The sequence below is a fragment of the Sarcophilus harrisii genome, chromosome 1, assembly GCF_902635505.1.
Source record: "Sarcophilus harrisii chromosome 1, mSarHar1.11, whole genome shotgun sequence".
NCBI lineage: Eukaryota > Metazoa > Chordata > Mammalia > Dasyuromorphia > Dasyuridae > Sarcophilus > Sarcophilus harrisii.
In genome coordinates this window covers 30304297-30321784 of record NC_045426.1, presented here as the reverse complement: position 1 = coordinate 30321784, position 17488 = coordinate 30304297, and the positions used below count along the sequence as shown (strand labels likewise).

The 17488-nt window shown below is 36.4% G+C and overlaps 1 protein-coding gene and 1 long non-coding RNA gene across 2 annotated transcripts in view; one reads left to right on the top strand and one right to left on the bottom strand.

Annotated features, from left to right (window-relative positions):
- The window catches only part of TAFA1 (TAFA chemokine like family member 1), a 525382-nt gene that overhangs the window by 344396 nt on the left and 163498 nt on the right, over positions 1-17488 (bottom strand). The window lies entirely within an intron of this gene.
- LOC116421685 overlaps positions 8807-17488 on the top strand; it is an 89070-nt gene continuing 80388 nt past the window's right edge. The window contains exon 1 of the long non-coding RNA XR_004232176.1: positions 8807-9680. This is a non-coding gene — a long non-coding RNA (uncharacterized LOC116421685). The remainder of the gene's footprint in view (positions 9681-17488) is intronic.

Here is a 17488-nt window from a genome sequence, read left to right as displayed (position 1 = left end):
GCTAATTTCTATTTGTTGATTGAGAAAAGCCTTAGGTAAAACCAAAGTCTTCTTAAACCATTTTAAGTGATTATTAATCTTAGAAGCAGAACAAACTCTTTCTTTCTTTTAGTGTATTGCAAACACTAACTTATTATAATATTATTATACAGATGTGGAAATTGAAGTAGAGTTTAAGTGATATGTCCAAAATATAAGGATGGATTTGAACTCTTATTCCTGATTCCAACTCTGTTCATTTTGACACCTACTTGCCTCCACAAAGATGACAGGTGTGTGAGACCTATGTAATGATAATCACTAGCATTTATGAAACTTTTGAAGGATTGCAAGGCACTTTACATACATTATCTCATTTACTCCTTACAAAAGCCCTTCAGAGAATACTGTTATTACCCCATTTTAAGGTGAGAAAGCTTTGAGGTAAACTGATTTGCCCAAGGTAATATAATGAGTAAATGTCAAACTCAAATCTTCCTGACACTAGGACTATCATTCTATTCACTGCATCACTTAACTAACTCCCCTTTATCCGTTGACATGTTTTTTTTTAAAAGAATTTTTTATCATGTTTTAGATTAACATTCATATTTCACAGCAGTCATGAAACTGGCCATAATCAATGTGCTATCAATTCAAAGATTAATCAACTCTAAGGATAGTTATATAGCAATACTTATGGCAACAGGAGTTCCAAGATTTACTTGGACAGTCCTAATTTCAAGGACTCAAATCAATCCAACAAGTATTTATCAAAGATTTCTGTGTGTCAGATACTAATCCTAAGGAATAGAAAAGAAGATATAAAGGAAATAGCATTTGTCCTCAAGGGCATTTGGAGGGAGGCACATTACACATTTAAAAGAATTAATTATTTTATGTTCATATATAATAATTACATATTATATACTTATATATATTTATATATAATTATAAAAGTTAAAAAATAAAAATGAAGTAGAAATTGGATGCAAAGTAAGTACCAACTAAGTTGTGGTGAGTTGGAGTGAAAGAGAGCATTAAAAGGGATCAAGGAAATCTCTTGGGGGAGGAGGCACCCTTGCTCGTCATTGAAGGAAGTTAGGGATTTTGAAGGCTGGAAATAAGGAGGAAGAGTGGTTCTAGTGTAGATGACAATCTGTGAAATGTTATGGAAATGGAAAAGGGAAAGAAAGTGTCTATTATCAGTGATCTAAAATTTCAATCATTATGAATATTTTTTATTTATTTTCATTTCAAAATCCATATGGAAAATTACTTCTTCCAGAAGACATTCATAGACTAAGCAAAATCAATTTTCTGTTTCAGACCAAAATAATTTTTTCAGAAAACACTTTCTTACATGTGTAATCTTTTCCAAGACCTGATTGCAGCAACATTGAACAAATGCATTATCAGAACATAATTCTATTATTAATAGGTCCAGTATTTCTTTCTTTCTTTCTTTTTTTTTTTTTTTATCATTTTGGTGTTGCTTTTCTCCTTATGTGTCTATGGCTACCTACTAACCTAACATCTCCTTAGCAGCAGCCCTACACCATGGTCCTAGTATCTGTTCTTACAGAGGAGGAGAAACAATATTTATTTGATCTGTTTTGTCCATCACTATGTTCCTAGTTAATTTAGACCACAAGTATTTAGAACTGATGAGAGCCTTAGCAATTCCCTAAATTGTGTTTATGGAAGAGTGGAATTAGCCAGCTTTCCAAATCTCTAGAAAGGACTAGGAGATCATCTAATCACCAATCTTAAATATTATCTGTGGTTATGATCCTCAAAAATCCAGTGTTCTTTGACATGCAAAGACTATCAATTTTCTTGGATTAAAGAAAATATTATTGAGAGATTATGATAATTAATGAGAGAAAGAGAGTTGCTCTGAATTCCATGGATCTGCCTGAAAATTATAGTACGTCTTTGTTACAAGTAGAATTGCAAACCCTGGAGGGGCATCTTGGTAGAAACAATGGGGAACCAACATCCTTAAAGTTAGGAAGACTCCAATTCCAATCCTAGCTGGGAAATAGTGAAGCACTTTAAGCAACCTTTGAGTGCAGATTACATTCCTACTAGTATTTATTTATTTATTTATTTATTTATTCATTCATTCATTTATTCATTTATTTATTTATTCATTCACTCATTCATTCATTCATTTATTTATTTATTTGTTTGTTTGTTTATTTGTTTGTTTGTTTGTTTGCAACAAATCACTTTCCTTCTCAGTATTCTGGGTTATTTTCTAAGGCTATTAGCTGCAGAGAAAGCAACAATCTAAATAGGCAGAAAGTGTTTTGCCCAGAGGACTTCCTAAATTGATGAAATCTTGTGTCCAGTTCTTCAGGATACTATATGTGCATACAATTGGAAAAGTGTGACTTCATTATAATAATGATGGGTAACATTTATATAGCACTCACTATATGCCAGGCTGTCAACTAGGTGGGTGATTGGTGTTTGTCTTTCATTCTCAAAGAGAGACATGAAGAGAGCAATGCTAATTTTGCTAACCTAGTCTTCAGATGCTTGATAAAAATATCTCCCCATAGTATGGTGGCACCTACTACAGCATGTACCTCAATGGTACACCCTCTTCTCCCTCTTTTCCCATGATAAGGCATTATAGGAGAACTTCGGCAAAGGGTATGGATATATTTCTGAGGGGGAACAATTGTTTGAATTGTACTCTGACTTCTAATCCACAGGTTTGTGTTTTTTCCCCTACCCTATTGTTCCCAAATATTTTAACTTTTCAGTGCCCCAACAATTGGTTTAAATGTATAATTTACAAAGTTTTAAGTACTAACTGCAGAGTAGTTATAGATTTATGATTTTAGAAAGTTTCATCTTTGAGTGTTCCTCACCACTATGTAATCACAAATCTGGATTTTTAAAAAGTGATTTTTTTTTTACTTTCACCATACAATTTAAATAAACACCTTGCTGCATTATTGCTATGAATTTATTGATCAGAATTTATAAGAACATATCCATTCTTGATTTCCTAAGCTTAGATTTGGCCATGAGGGGAACAGAACAAAGGGATTTATCGTCCAAAACAGCATGAAAGAAAATAAAAGAGACAAGGGAAGAGAGAGAGAGAGAGAGAGAGAGACAGAGAGAGAGAGAGAGAGAGAGAGAGAGAGAGAGAGAGAGAGAGAGGAGAGAGAGAGAGAAAGAGAGAGAGAGAGAGAGAGAGAGAGAGAGACTTCTTTGCCCAAAGCTAATAATCCAAGCAGACCTCTTAATTGCCTACTTCCAGTAGGGAAGGTGATGGGCAATGGAGGAAGGTGCCAATTGTCTAGAAGAGCCTGCAAGGCTGGATAATGTATTTCGCATCATCAAGAAATCTTGAAGTGGATTCTCCCAGCATGTATGACGCTTCCTAGGAGGAAGTGAGGCATTGTTCATTGCTTCATTACCTCCATTAGCACCTTAGAACATTTTCTGCTCAGAAGTCTTACTGCTAAGGCATCTTCCAGAGAGGCCCACCTTCCTTCTAGAATCCCATTCATTTGAATTCATTCAGTTAAAGGAACTGAGGATGTCTAGTGCAATCATCTTTGCAGAACCATGAGGGAGGTGTGAAAGGTACGAAGGAACAAATTTAAGTCAGATAAAAGGAAGACTTTCTAACAATAAGTGACATCCACTATGAATGGTAGTCTTGACTGGTTATCTATTATACACACATGTACACAGACACAGATACATATATACATATACATATCCCTCTATGGAATTTATGTACTGCACACACATATATGCACACACATGTGTGTGTGTATGTATATAAAAGTGCATACATATGTGCTTACATATTGTGTATACAGGTATGTATAAAACCAGGGAAGGAATGGCTTCCCCCCTCCTTGATAATATAATTTAGGCTAAATACACCTTGAGGTCCCTTCCAGGTCTGGCTTTCTATGAGATCCTTTTGTACAGGGATTTTCTTTGCTGGTATATCTCACACAGTGAGGACTTCATAAATGCTTTTTTCATTCATTCAGCTATGCATCATCTACAACCTATGCGCTGGGCTCCTTGAAAGATGCAGAGACTTATTACACTCAGTCTGACCCTGTGCCAGTCTCTAAGGGGATAGTGGCCATTAATGAGGAGTTACCATTCCTCCAGCTGTTTCCTATGAATTCTATGCTCTTCTCTCCAGCCTATTCCTACGCCCCATATTTTCTACCTCTTTTCAGAGACTAAGGCAGCACCTAGGGGTAGAATTGTTCCCCACCAGTCCCCAGAGAAATGTACAATTACACAATGTGTTTCACAAGAGGAGAGCATTTGGATTCTTTATTTCTTGCTGCACACACTTAATTTTTAATGTGGGAAGTCGGGCTCTGTCGGCTTCCTTTGTGACATGGAGCTGACTGCCTACATCCTAGCCACCAAACAGATAGCCAAACAGCAACTCCAGCCAAGCAGTATTACACCTCTGAGCATCCTTGAGGCCTAAAGATGTCACATGACTTAAGTACTACCTAAGAGAAAGGGAGAGAAGACTGAACTCTCCTTACTGGGCAGACTCACAGCTTAGAAGTCTCTAGCAGAAAAGGAAACTCTTGATTAAGGTCAAAAAGGGAAAACAGGAAAAAAGAAAAAAAATACATAAACTAGAAAAAAATAATGTATTATACATTTATTAGATTTTAGAGCTATAAGGAACTTCTCTGTCTGTTCCATTGTGAGCTCTTTTGTCCTCTGCCCCCCAAACTCTGAAGCCATTCTTATTCTTTTCCTATCCTCTAAAACATTTAATCTTAGCAAAATCTCTACTTCCCCAAGTTTAGTTATCATCTTTATACAATGGACTTGCAAGCCCACATCTCTAGACAAAATGTCTTGTTTGAACTCAATCAGCATTTATTGACTATCTACCATGTGTCAGGGATTGTATGTAAACACTGGAAATACAAATATAAAAGGTAGACATTTCCTCCCCTCAAAGAGCTTACAGTCTAGGGGGGAAACAACAGATACATATAGCGTACAGGTAAATATAAAATGGATACATGGTGATTTGGAGTGGAAGGCATAAGAGTTGAGGGGATCTCAGAAAAGGCTTCATATGGGGTTTTACCACTTACCTTCAATTTCCTGTGATGTAGCTGCCTCTAGATAGTTTCCAAATACTGTGGGTACAAAAGATCCAAGGTCCAAATCGGTGTGATACAATTCAGTATATTTGACATTAGTTACCCAGAGTTCCTTGCTAGGTACTGTTGATACAAGGACAAAAATGCTCTTGAAGAGTTTACATTCTATTGGGGAAGATACAACTTATATTATCATTAAGGTGACTTTGGGAAAAAGATGGTATTAACACAGTGAATCACTGAAGACTTTATGGGAAAAAGTGACACATGAGCTGAAGCTAGAAGCATGATAAAGGTTCTGACAGGCAGACATTCTCTGTTTCATGGCAGGGGAGTAGTGTAGTGGAAAGAATGATAAATTTAGAGTCAATGGACCAAGATTAAAATCTTCTCTGTTACTATTTGACTTTATAACTCTGGGCAAATCCTTTAATTTCTCCAGAACTCTATCCTTATCAGCCTACATTTTTATTTCTATCTACAATGAACAAAACATTTCCCCTTGGTCAACAGCCCTTTATTTTTTACTTTTGTTCAAGACCAAGCAAAATGCCACCTTCTGTAAGAAGCCTTTCTTGACTGTCCTAGATAGGAGTCTTTCAATTTAGCCTAAAATATTTAGGTTATTGCCTGTTTTTACAGTGATTTGCATGTTGTCTTCTCTATTAACCTGTGAACTCCTTGAGAATAGGACTATTTTTTGACTTCCTTTTTATCCTTTGTGCTTAACACAGTCCTGCAATGTAGCAGATGCTTAACAAATGTGTGTTGACTTGACTTGATTGGGATGATAAGCTCTTAAAGAGAGAAAATTTATTTCTTTTTAATGTTTTCTTGGGTTGCTAGGTGGCACAGTGCCCCAGCCCTGAAATCAGGACCTGAGTTCAAATATGATCTCAGACACTTAACAAGTCCTAGCTGTGTGACCCTGGGCAAGTCACTTAACCCCAATTGCCTCAGCAAAAATTATATATATATATATATATATATATATATATATATACACATTACATTTTGTATAATATATTTTATATATAAATATATGTTTATGTTTATATATTATAATTTCTATAATTATATATATATATATATTTTATAAAACATATATATATGTATGTTTTCTCAGTACTTAGGATACACCTGGCATAGAGTAAGCATGTAATAAATATTTTCTTTACTCATTCTTTCATTTAATTCCTTCTTGGCAGTGTGCTCCAGTAGTGGGATAGAGATTTTTTAAAAGTTTCACAAAATGAAGAGAATAAGGATTATGTTACAAGTGACCATATAGGGTTGAAGTCCCAGAAAATTTAGGGATTTGAGTCATAACCAAACACTTTAATGGTTGTCTGATGCATGTGGTCTCAGTGTTCTTAGGATAGATAGGATCAGCTAGGGAGGGGAAGTGCTACTTTGAAGAACAAGGAATCTGTAAGCCCTGAGGCTGTGGGCAATTAGTGGCAACTATATTTAGAGCCTGGGAAATAGCTTGGGGAAACAGGATTCCCAAGTGTAGGCTTGTAGGACCTGACTTTAGAACCCTGTGCTTCAAGCCTTAGGACTGGAACCTTGGACAGGCAAAGGGGATTCATTAAATTTTAGCTTTTTTGAAGGATTCCACCTTCAGGTCTATTTATATTTGAAAGTGGTGGAGTAGTGATGGTGATACATGTGCATTCTTCTCTTCCTTCCTCATCTCTTCCCTGCCTGCTTCAGGAGTATTTTGAGGCAGCTCTGAAAGATCTGCCAACAACTTAAATTTGCCATTTTTTGGAAAACTTTGCAAATTACAAAAAAAAAAAATGTAAATTTATGTCACTTTCCTTGGGGGTGAGGATGAAGGTGAGATGGGCAGGGAAGCTCTACTCAAAATTTCCAAGGATGAAATGCCAACACTTTGAGCAATAATGTGAGTCACAGATACCTCAAAGCCTCTTCACAATTCTGTTGAATATTTGTAAACTGCATGATCCATTTGATTTTAGACTTTTGTAGTTCTCATGCATTAAACAACTTGTTTAGAAACTCTGTTTTGGAAAAAAAAAATGCTTTCCAAAAGCGAGACCTCCTATGACAAATTTCCACCCTGAGTGAATTTTTATGGCCAAATTAGAAATCTCAGAAAAGAAAGATTGTGATGGAGGTGCTGATGCAGCGGGAAGAGGCGAATTGCGAAGGGATACTATTTTAATGATGCTAGCTAAAACACATCATTCCTGAGATTAGCATATCTTTGGCAAAACAGTCAGCAACTCAAGCAATAGCATTCTGTAAATGGTCAGCAGAAACAACATAAATTTGAGGGGGAACAGAGAAATGAAATGATAAGGGTGTCATCCAATGGGATTGGGTCAGATTCTTGACCCTTAAATTGGAATTTAAAGAAAATTTATCTTGGTTTTTCACTTGTTGAATCTAGCACTCAGTGTCCAAACTTCACCAATGGAATGCCTTCATTTAGCTTCCCAAGCAGATTTTCAAAACATTTACTTTTCTTGTGAACTTATCATCAACAAATACAAACATTTCAAAATCATAAAAAGCAAGAAAGGTTTTAGAAGAAATTGTGAATAATTATGTACAGTACATTTTAAAGATATATATACATATGGAATTTGATAGGGAAGTAACAAAATCATTTAGGTATTTCCCCCTTTCTACTTTTGTTTACTTTTAAGCATTTAACAACATGATACTTTTTTTATTGTATGTTCATGAAAATATTATTACCTACTAACCTTCCTTTACTCTTTACCTCCAGGAGAGAAGCTTTCCCTTATCACAAATATGTATATCCTGGTAAGGAATTCAATACAGTGGCCACTGGCCATGACAGAGAATGTAAATTGAATTCTGCATCTCAAGTCTATTACCTCTCTGTCAAGAGGTGGGCCATGCATTTCCTATATCTACTGAAGTCACTATTGTTTACTACTTTGGGTGGACAGTAGAGAGAAAATGATCATAGATTTGTGTTAATTCTTAAAAATTAGAGAGGTGAGGGTGGTGCTATAGCTATGAAATATTACACCCACTTTCAGATGAGGTCACTGTATTATTATTTTTACTTAGTCATTTTATTTTGTAAAAAGGGAACCCCTCTCTTAAAGCAAAAGTAATTCATAAATATGTGTAATTTTAAAATGTCCCAATACAGATGAATGAGAAAAAAACACTGGATCTTCCTATCTTATCTAGACTGGAAGTGTCTATGGGACTATTCATAACCCAGATCACATTGATTATCTTGGGAGTTTTAAGTTGCTCTGTTTTTCTGATCTTGGCTATTTTCTTCTTTCTTAGGCAAACTGGGAGCCTCTTAGTCTCAGGCATTTGACATAGTTGCCAAATTAGGTAATCCTAATTAGCTCATTATATCTAAGAATTCCCAAACCCAAGAGATCTGACAGCCTCAGCCTCAGCTTCTCCAGTAGCAAGCCTTATAGATTTGTACCATCACACCTGGCCTGATAGGCTGATTTTGAAGGTCAAGTAATTGAGGATTAAAGAGATGAACTATCTCCTCTATGGCTTCACATGCAGAACTTGGCTTTAGATCTTTGAAAGTTGAATCAAGACTTCTCAGCATGATTTACAGCTTGATTAGAAGATATTGGTCCCCATTTGTAAAGATTGCCTACTACTTCAGATTTAATCATGCTATGTCTCCAGGTCTAGCTCCCATTTGGAGTTACTAACATCTATTAAGTTTTTCTTTTCAGCCTGACTGAAATAAAGGCACTCAGAGCACATGTAAGATCTCCCTATGAAATGAGACAGATCACAGAATCAAAAATATAATGCTGGATAAACCTTGGAAGTTTTTATCCCAGGTCCCTTTCATTTTATAAATGAATAAACTAAAATCTGATAAGGTTAAATTACTTAGAATGGTAAGATCACATGTCTAAAGCTAATAAATAAACTCAGAAGCCACATGGTCCAACCCCACCCTGGAAGACAATCATATGCTCAAGGTAGTGTCAAAATTGGATTTGAATCTAGAGGCTCCCTAACCAATGGATGTTTCCCTGGTCACAAAGGTAACAGCAGAGAGTAAAATATAAACCCTCTTTCTCCAAATTGAAGTGTCTTTCCATTTTACTATGAACTCTCACTTCTGCAGCTTCTGATCAAAAGAATCTGAATAACTCAGCATCGGGAGGAAGGAAGATGGAAGCATTGCTCCATTTCAGAGAGATGTGGGGGGGGGGGGTGTAAACATTCTTTCCCCTCTTCCATTATGAAGTGTTTTTCTCGCTGCAGACCATAGAGAATGACAACAAACAACATTCTAGCCATGTAATATGCCCTGTATTATAGCTTCAGCCAAAGCTCTTTAACTGAACGAGCAAGTGTTATTGATTTCATAAACATGGAGGTTGCGCCCTTTACCTCCGGGCCAGATCCGTTAGTGGAGTCTGGAAGCTCCAGGGAGATGTTGTGATATGTAAACATCAGTTTGTGGTTGGCTGTACCAGGGTACTCTAGAATGTTTCCAAGATGCTGAGGGCTGGAAAGAGAGGGCAGAAACATCCAAAGCTTGTGCTTCTCAAAAGCAGAAAAGTAAGCATTGTTTGTTGGGAAAAAATAGAGCCATCATCATCAGAAATCGGCAATGTGATGGTGGGAGGTGGGAAGCTCAACACAAAACCCTCCCATTTATTAAAAATCAGATGAAGCCTCTCCATAATGTATAGTATGTCAAAACTAGCTACTGGGTCTATGTTTCAAAAGCAACATGCAGTATTTAGTTATACTTAAATGTGAGAACAAGCTTTGACAATGATGAATGGTGAATGTATTTTATCATTAATGATTGGTATTGGGATTATCCAGGACTTTTTTTTTTCTAAGAACAAGACAAGGTCAATGCATTCCAGATCATTTTCTTGTTCCTTAATTTTATTGGAAGATTGCTTTTCAGATTCTTGTGTTTGTCTTTCTCCCACTAGCATATACATGCTTAAGTAGGTAGTGGTCTATCTGGGAATAGAGAAAGAATATAGAGGTCAAAAACAAGGTAACTGCCAAGTACAATCGGAGAATGGTCAAGAGAGAAAGGGATCTTCCGTTCAGTCAGACCCATGACAAGGGAAGAGTCTCTTTTTGGCTCAGGTTTTTGGAACCTATGGGTGTGGCGCATTGCATATAATATTAAAGTTGTTGATGTTTTGGTTAATTTTACTTACTTTCCTCTTCCTTCCTCCCTCCCTCCCTCCCTCCCTCCCTTCCTTCCTTCCTTGCTTCCTGCCTGCCTTCTTGCCTTCCTGCCTTTCTGCCTTCCTTCTTTCCTCCCTCTCTCCCTCCCTCCTTCCCTCCCTCCTTCTTTGCCTTCCTTCCTTCCTTCCTTCTTTCCTCCTTCCTCCTTCCCTCCCTTCCTTCCTCTTTCTTTCCTTCCTTCCTCTCTCCCTCCCTCCCTCCTTCTTTCCTTTCTTTCTTTCTTTCTTTTCTTTCTTTCTTTCTTTCTTTCTTTCTTTCTTTTCTTTCTTTCTTTCTTTCTTTCTTTCTTTCTTTCTTTCTTTCTTTCTTTCTTTCCTTCCTTCCTTCCTTCCTTCCTTCCTTCCTTCCTTCCTCCCTCTCTCCCTCTTTCTTTCTTTCCATAATGGAAAGAACACTTGCCATAGAATTCAGAAGACCTGATTCCAAATTCCAAATGACATTTAGTAGTTTTGTGACATTTTCAGTTAGTCAATAAACATTTAAGTGCCTACTATGTGCCAGGCACTGTGCACTTGGGATGTAAAGAAAGCCAAGCCCCTTCATTTTATATATGAAGAAACTGAGTCCAAGAGAGGTTCAATGATTTCCTTCCCCTTCCCTAACTCTCATCAAAAGGTTTTATTGTATTTTAGTAACAGAGACTAAATTAGGACCCAGGCCACCTGTTTTCTTTTCTTTTCTTTTTTTTTTTTTTTTGAGGGGGGTTATAATTAGTTTATTTATGCATTCATTCATTTTATTCAGTATTTATTTTTTTTAATTAACTTAATCATTTTGACTAAATTTCTCCAGTAAGACACCTCTCTTCCAAATCCCCAAATCAAGGACCTTTCATTCTGATCAGTGATTTGGATGGAGGGTGTTCCCTGGGACCAAGGTCATATAGCTAGTTTGTGACAGATGGGACTAGAACTCAGGTTTTGATGACTCCAGAGCTAGTTCTCTACCCCTTACGCTTCTCTGTTCCTCTCTTTACTATTAAAACATAAATAATTACTAGTTTAAGACTCAAACCAAACACTCTGGAGCAGGTGACAAACAGGTAAATGGGACCAATCCTAGTGTAGATGATTGAGTAGGAAAGACAAATAAATTGTTTTGCCCTTGAAAGAAAAGTTACTTTCCTATAAGTGAATAAAGCTTTATTTGTTCTCTAGTTGTTAGGTTTATAGAAATTAAAAGTCATGACTATTTGTCTTTTGCCAACATGAATTTAAAAGTGCCTTTAAAAAATCTCATTAACATTGTGGGTTTTTTTTTTCCTTCCCCTCCCAAGCAGATTCAATACAAAACAGATTACATCCTGTCTGCACCAGTAAAGTGCACATAAATTTTTCACAAACCAATTTATCTTAAAATTTTGTCTTTCTTATTCTGATTCTGGACACAGAGCTCACTGGGAAAATACTTCAGGGCATTTTTTTTCAGATAACATAATTCTGGAGGCAATAGTGTATTATATTTTCATCTGTGAACTTGGAGCTCGCTCAAAAATTCATCTTTAAGCATCTTCAGCATGGCATGAAGTCAAGTTGCTTTGCCCACAGTTAGTGAGAGAATGACTACCCAATTCATTTTTGATGTGGAATAAAAATCAGAACAGGCATAGGATCCACATTCCATTTTCTAAAGGGAGGGGAAAGCAGGGCCTAACTCTACAAGACAAAAGGGGAAACTGGTTTAACAAATAGGTATCTAGTTTATAAGACCATTGCAAGAATTGGAGGAGTTCTCTCTATGAAGATTGCATACATTTTGAATCTTCACATACTCTATCTCTCTAGTCCTGTCTGGTCAGGGACATTCTAAAGAGGATATGAGAAATCTTATATTACCCCTTTCTGGAAGCATAACCAAGGATTTTGTGGTAAAAGTCTAAAAAGTATCATTGATTGATCAAAAGGAAAGTATCAATTCCCAACTCTGTCACTTACTACCTGTGAGACCTCTGAAAAAGCATCAAACCTCTTTGTTCCCTAATTTGACAAATGAAAGGGCTGGATGATATCATCTCTAAGGACTGCTTTAGCTTCAAATTCTATGAACCATGTTCCTTATGAACCCCACGGATTTCAGCAGGGATTACAGGACCATGGAGTTAAACGATGGAATGGCCATAGTAGTTGAGACCTAGTCAAGTGTGACAGAGAGCTTCAAGATGCAAATTCCTGGGTGGTTAGCAGAACGGGGAAGGAAGAAGAGTTGTAAGGTTCAAGATTCACTGATTTTTAGCATCTACCGGAAAAACTGCCTTCCAATTTTATAGAAGAAACTGAACACAAGTTTAGGATGGGTTCAGAATCAGATAATTAAATTTAGAAGTCAGGCAGTCAAACGGGGTGAGTCACATTCGTATAATGGAGAAGTTTAAAGAGGCTTCCACTGTCAAGAACTGGAGCAAGGAGAAAAATTAGGGATGAGTAACAGGTCAAAAACAGTCAAAGGGATTGAACACAATGAATCAAGTGGCCTACTAGGGATTCCTAGGAGAACATTGGGTGAGATAGTGAGCTTGTGAACATTGGCATGTTTTCAGTGGGGCTTGTGACTCTTGATTCTTGTCATGTGGTTCTTAAAGTACTCAGATATTTGTGTGGATTCTAGTAGCAATGTGCTTCAGTGATACCATAGTAGCATATAGTGAATCAATATATGTCAAATCACCTTAATTCCTCATAGCCATAGAGTAGCATATTGTTGACAGTTACTAGGGCATAGGAAAGATCATGCAAAGATCATGAAAGGGTTGGACTGGTTATATAATAACCATTTTCTCTATTAATATCTGTGAAATGTTACAAATCATAGAGAAAGGCAACTATTTCTCTAGGTGGATATTCTAGGGAGACTTAAAGAGAAGACATATGGTATGGCCAAAAGTTACAAAGAATAATAATGTGGGAATAGTTTGGAATAAGTACTATTGCGCACACAAAAAACCCCCAACACATCAATGATGTTATTGATCTAGTACTGGAGTATTACCAAAAATATCAATTATTATGCACTCTAACAGTCTAGGTGTTGATAACTTATAATAAGGGTGACAGTCATCAATATTCAAAGTATATATTAGAAATAGTTGGAATCCTGACTACTTTAGCTTTCTTTTGGTTTATCTGACTTGTCTTTATTTCTCCCCTGTCATGTAGAAAACAACCCTTGAACCATAGATTTAGAAAAGAAGGCAACAATCATTTACTGAGTACCTCACGGGTACTTTGCAAGTATGTGTAAAGTACTTTGCAAATGTTAACTCATATGATTCTCACAACAACCTTGGGCAATGGGTACTGCTTTTATTCACATTTTACAGTTCAGGAAACTGAGGCAGATGGTAGTTAAATGATTTGTCCAGAATCACATTGTTAGTAAATATCTAAAGTCAGATTTTAATGTAATTTTTCCTCATTCCTAGAAAGTACCTTAGTAGTGATTGAGTCCAATTCTTTCATTTTAGTGGAAAGAAAATTAAGTTTGAGAAAGGTTAAACAACTTTCCCAGAGTCCCTCAGCTAGCAATTATCTAAATCAGGTTTTTCAGATTTCAAGTAGATCACTAAGAACTGCACCATTTCATTTCCTAGGCAGTACATAGAGAGTGTTTTAAGATTAACATAGATCATCTTATTTCATTCTCATAGGAAGCATGTGAAGTAGATGGATAGACAGCAGACAGTAATATCTGTACCCCTTTTTGAAAGAGGGAAATTAAGTCTCAAAGAGACTGAGGAACTGACTCATGATTGGACAGCTACTAAGTGCCAGAGATAGGATTGAATGCCTGGTCTCTCCAAACTCTAAGCACCACATTGCCCTGATCATACATGCTGAAAAGCAAGATAATAAAGACATTGTAAAATCCCGGAGGGAACTAGAAATCAGGGTTTTTAGAGCAATTGAACAGATGGGTAAAAGAAGCAGAAAAACATATAGGAAGTACTGGACACCAAGAAGACCTTGAATTGGAAGAAAATTTCTGGCCTAGGCAGGGATTCCTTCCATCCAGCAAGACCACTTAATATTCTATTTTCTGTAACTCTTGCCTTTTGCCTGCCCTCCATTCCTCCCCAATGGTTGGAACTGGGTAGTATATTAATATTAAATGGTTCTCTTCAATTGTACTCTAATTTAGCATGTGTTTGAAGCAATGGATACTGGGTAACTTTCAAGAAGAGAGAATTCCAGGAGCAGGACATGGCGATAACCAAGGAAAAAAATGGAAAATAGTAGATTTGGTTGGAAGAGAACTAGGAGTATGCTGGGAAGAAGATGGAGAAGAAAAATAAAATTTTCTTAGATATTCCTTTAGAAGGATCAGGACCTTTTAGTAAAGTTCATCATATTATCTTCATGCCATATTATCCATCTTCCTCCTGCACAAAATGCTGATAAAATGTCAATATGGTTTTTGTCCCAGATGTTTAATGATCAAAATCCCATCATTGAATGTTTGAAAAACTCAGGGATCCTGAGAAGGCTATACTTCCTCACTTTTGACAAGATGGTCGAGGAGTTTTTAATAGACTTTGCTTATTGATTCACACATCCATTTGTATAATTGCTGGTACAGACAATTTCCTGAAATCCTTTCTAGAGCAGTATGCTCAGTTCTGGGTGCCACATTTCAGGAAGGACACTGGTAAGCTTAAGAATATCATGAGGAAGGCATACAGGATGGTGAATAGTTTCTCAAGTTTGTGTGATAGTAAGAACCAGGATGAAGGTCTGGTGAAAAGAACAATGGGTTTATAGTCTAAAGACCTACATTCAAATGTAAGATCTGCTACTTAATGTCATCTAAGGATGGGGGAATTCACTTAAGCTCTCAGTTTCCTCGTTTGTAAAGTGAGATTTGGACAAAATGGCTTTTCATGTCTTTTCAACTTTAAATCTATAATTTTTTGATTCTCTAGAGTATAGACAGAAAAATTCAGAAAAGAGAAACCTAGAAGAGACTTGATAGCTATCTTAAAATATTTAAAGAACCATCACATGGGAGTGGGATTAGACTTGCTATTAGACACCAGAGGGTATAATTAGGAAGTTGCAAACAGGCTCGATGTCAGGGAACTTGTCATAGAAATTCAACAATCCCAATATGGAATGGGCTGCTTCTAACAATGATGGCTTCCCTTCACTTGAAGTAGTTAAGTAAAGAAGGGATCACCATTTTGGGGGGATATTGTAGAGGGTATACTTGTTTTGAGATGAATAGAAACAGGTAGTCACTGAGGTCCCTTTTAACACTGACTTCATGTGAGGCCTGAAACATTTTTCCTCTTGTTCTAGGCTTAAATAACATTAACATCTTAGTTAAAACATAAGACCCCCAACAAATGATCTTACATTAGTAAACCCAATTAAGCTTCAGACACTTATTAGCTAAGTGAGGCTAGACAATCACTTAACCTCTCTTTGCTTCAGTTTCTTCGTCAGAAAAATGGGGATAATATCACCTATCTACTATGGTGGTTGTGAGCACTAAATAAGATAATAACTGTAAAATGCATAGGGCAGTGTCTGGCACATAGTAAGAAGTGTATAAATGCTAGCTATTAATATTAAGTATTTTCTTTCCTAAAATGAATGGAGTTTTTGATCTAACCATCTTCCTGTCTATACAAATAACATTGATGACTATTTGGAGCACTGATGCATTATGATCCCTTGCAGAAGAGAACAATGACAAGTGTCAAGTCCTTTTAAAAAGGCTGATTCATGATACTATTCCATTTGGAAATGACTAAAAATATCCTGTCACTTGTAAATCATCTCAGTTGGCAAAATTACAAACATAAATTGGGGGTGATGAGAGGAATAGAATTGATAGATCTTTCATACTGATTAGAAAATAATTGTAAAATATCCAAGAACCATTTTCAATAAACATTCTCCCTTTTCTTTTTCCTTGATTATTTTAAATTATGTCTCCACCTTCTCTCTAAGACAATGGTGGGAAGAAATTAAGAGGCAATGTCAAGTCAGTCAAGAGAACTCTAATCATTTTTGTTGCAGTAATTCTTTATTACCCATCTGAGTAAGGACAAGTCTATTTTCTGATTCTTATTCTTTTTCCCTTTAGTTTTGGTAGCCTGGAACTATCAAAGTGGCCTATCCCTACTCCACCATCACCCAATTCACATTGGTCTCAAATTTTAAAGAAATATTTTGGAACCCCCCAAAAAAGAATCCACAAAATGAGATTTTTCATGGCTCCTATTCAATAAGATTCCAACAACTGTCATCTTGGACTTGTTCTGAGAATTTTCAAATTTAATTAAAAGTCTATAAAGGCTGGGATGAACTAGGTACCCCATTGGATTAATATCACATTAGAGGAATCTGTTTTCAACGGAATGAATACCATCTTATTTTTATCTTCTATTTTTTTTGTTGTTGTTTTAATTTTCTATATTCAAGCATTTAAAGGGATGCTACATAGAAAGGAGCCTAGGATTTTTTTTTTTTTCTATTTAGACCTAGGTGGCCCACTGGTTAGAGCACTGTACTAGGAATGAGGAAGCCCTGAATTCAAATCTGGCCTTTAACATTTAAAATCTGGGCAAGTCACTTAACTTTTATCTGCCTCAATTTCCTCCTCATCATTCTAGCACCTATCTCCCAGGGTTGTCACAAGGATAACATTAGAGATCATTTGTAAAATCTGCTGCAAAACTTAGTCACATATAAATACCAGTTATCTTTTTATTATCACCATCACTAGCAGCAACAGCAGCATCACTTACCAGGAGTAATGATGGAAGATAAAAAGAAGCTAATGTAGGATTCATGTGAGGATCTTCCTAATAATGAGAGCTAGCCATGAGGAAAGGGCAGCCTTAATAGAGACTGGGTCCTGATTTTTCTCCTCCCCATATCGTGGAACACATATATTGGAGGACTTCAAGCAAAGAACATATGAATATATCTTGATGATGGTATGGAGGACATTCTTTTTTAGAGATCAGGTCAGTGTGAAATGGCGATTGAGATCCCTTCCAATGCTAAAGTTCTGCGATTCTAAGATACCCTCAAGTTATCTCAATCATTCATCTTGTCAATGTGATTCATGTGATTCATTATTTTTTAAAATGAGCATATATTTCTTAATCAGACATTTGAAAAGAGTAGTCTAACACATGCACATAT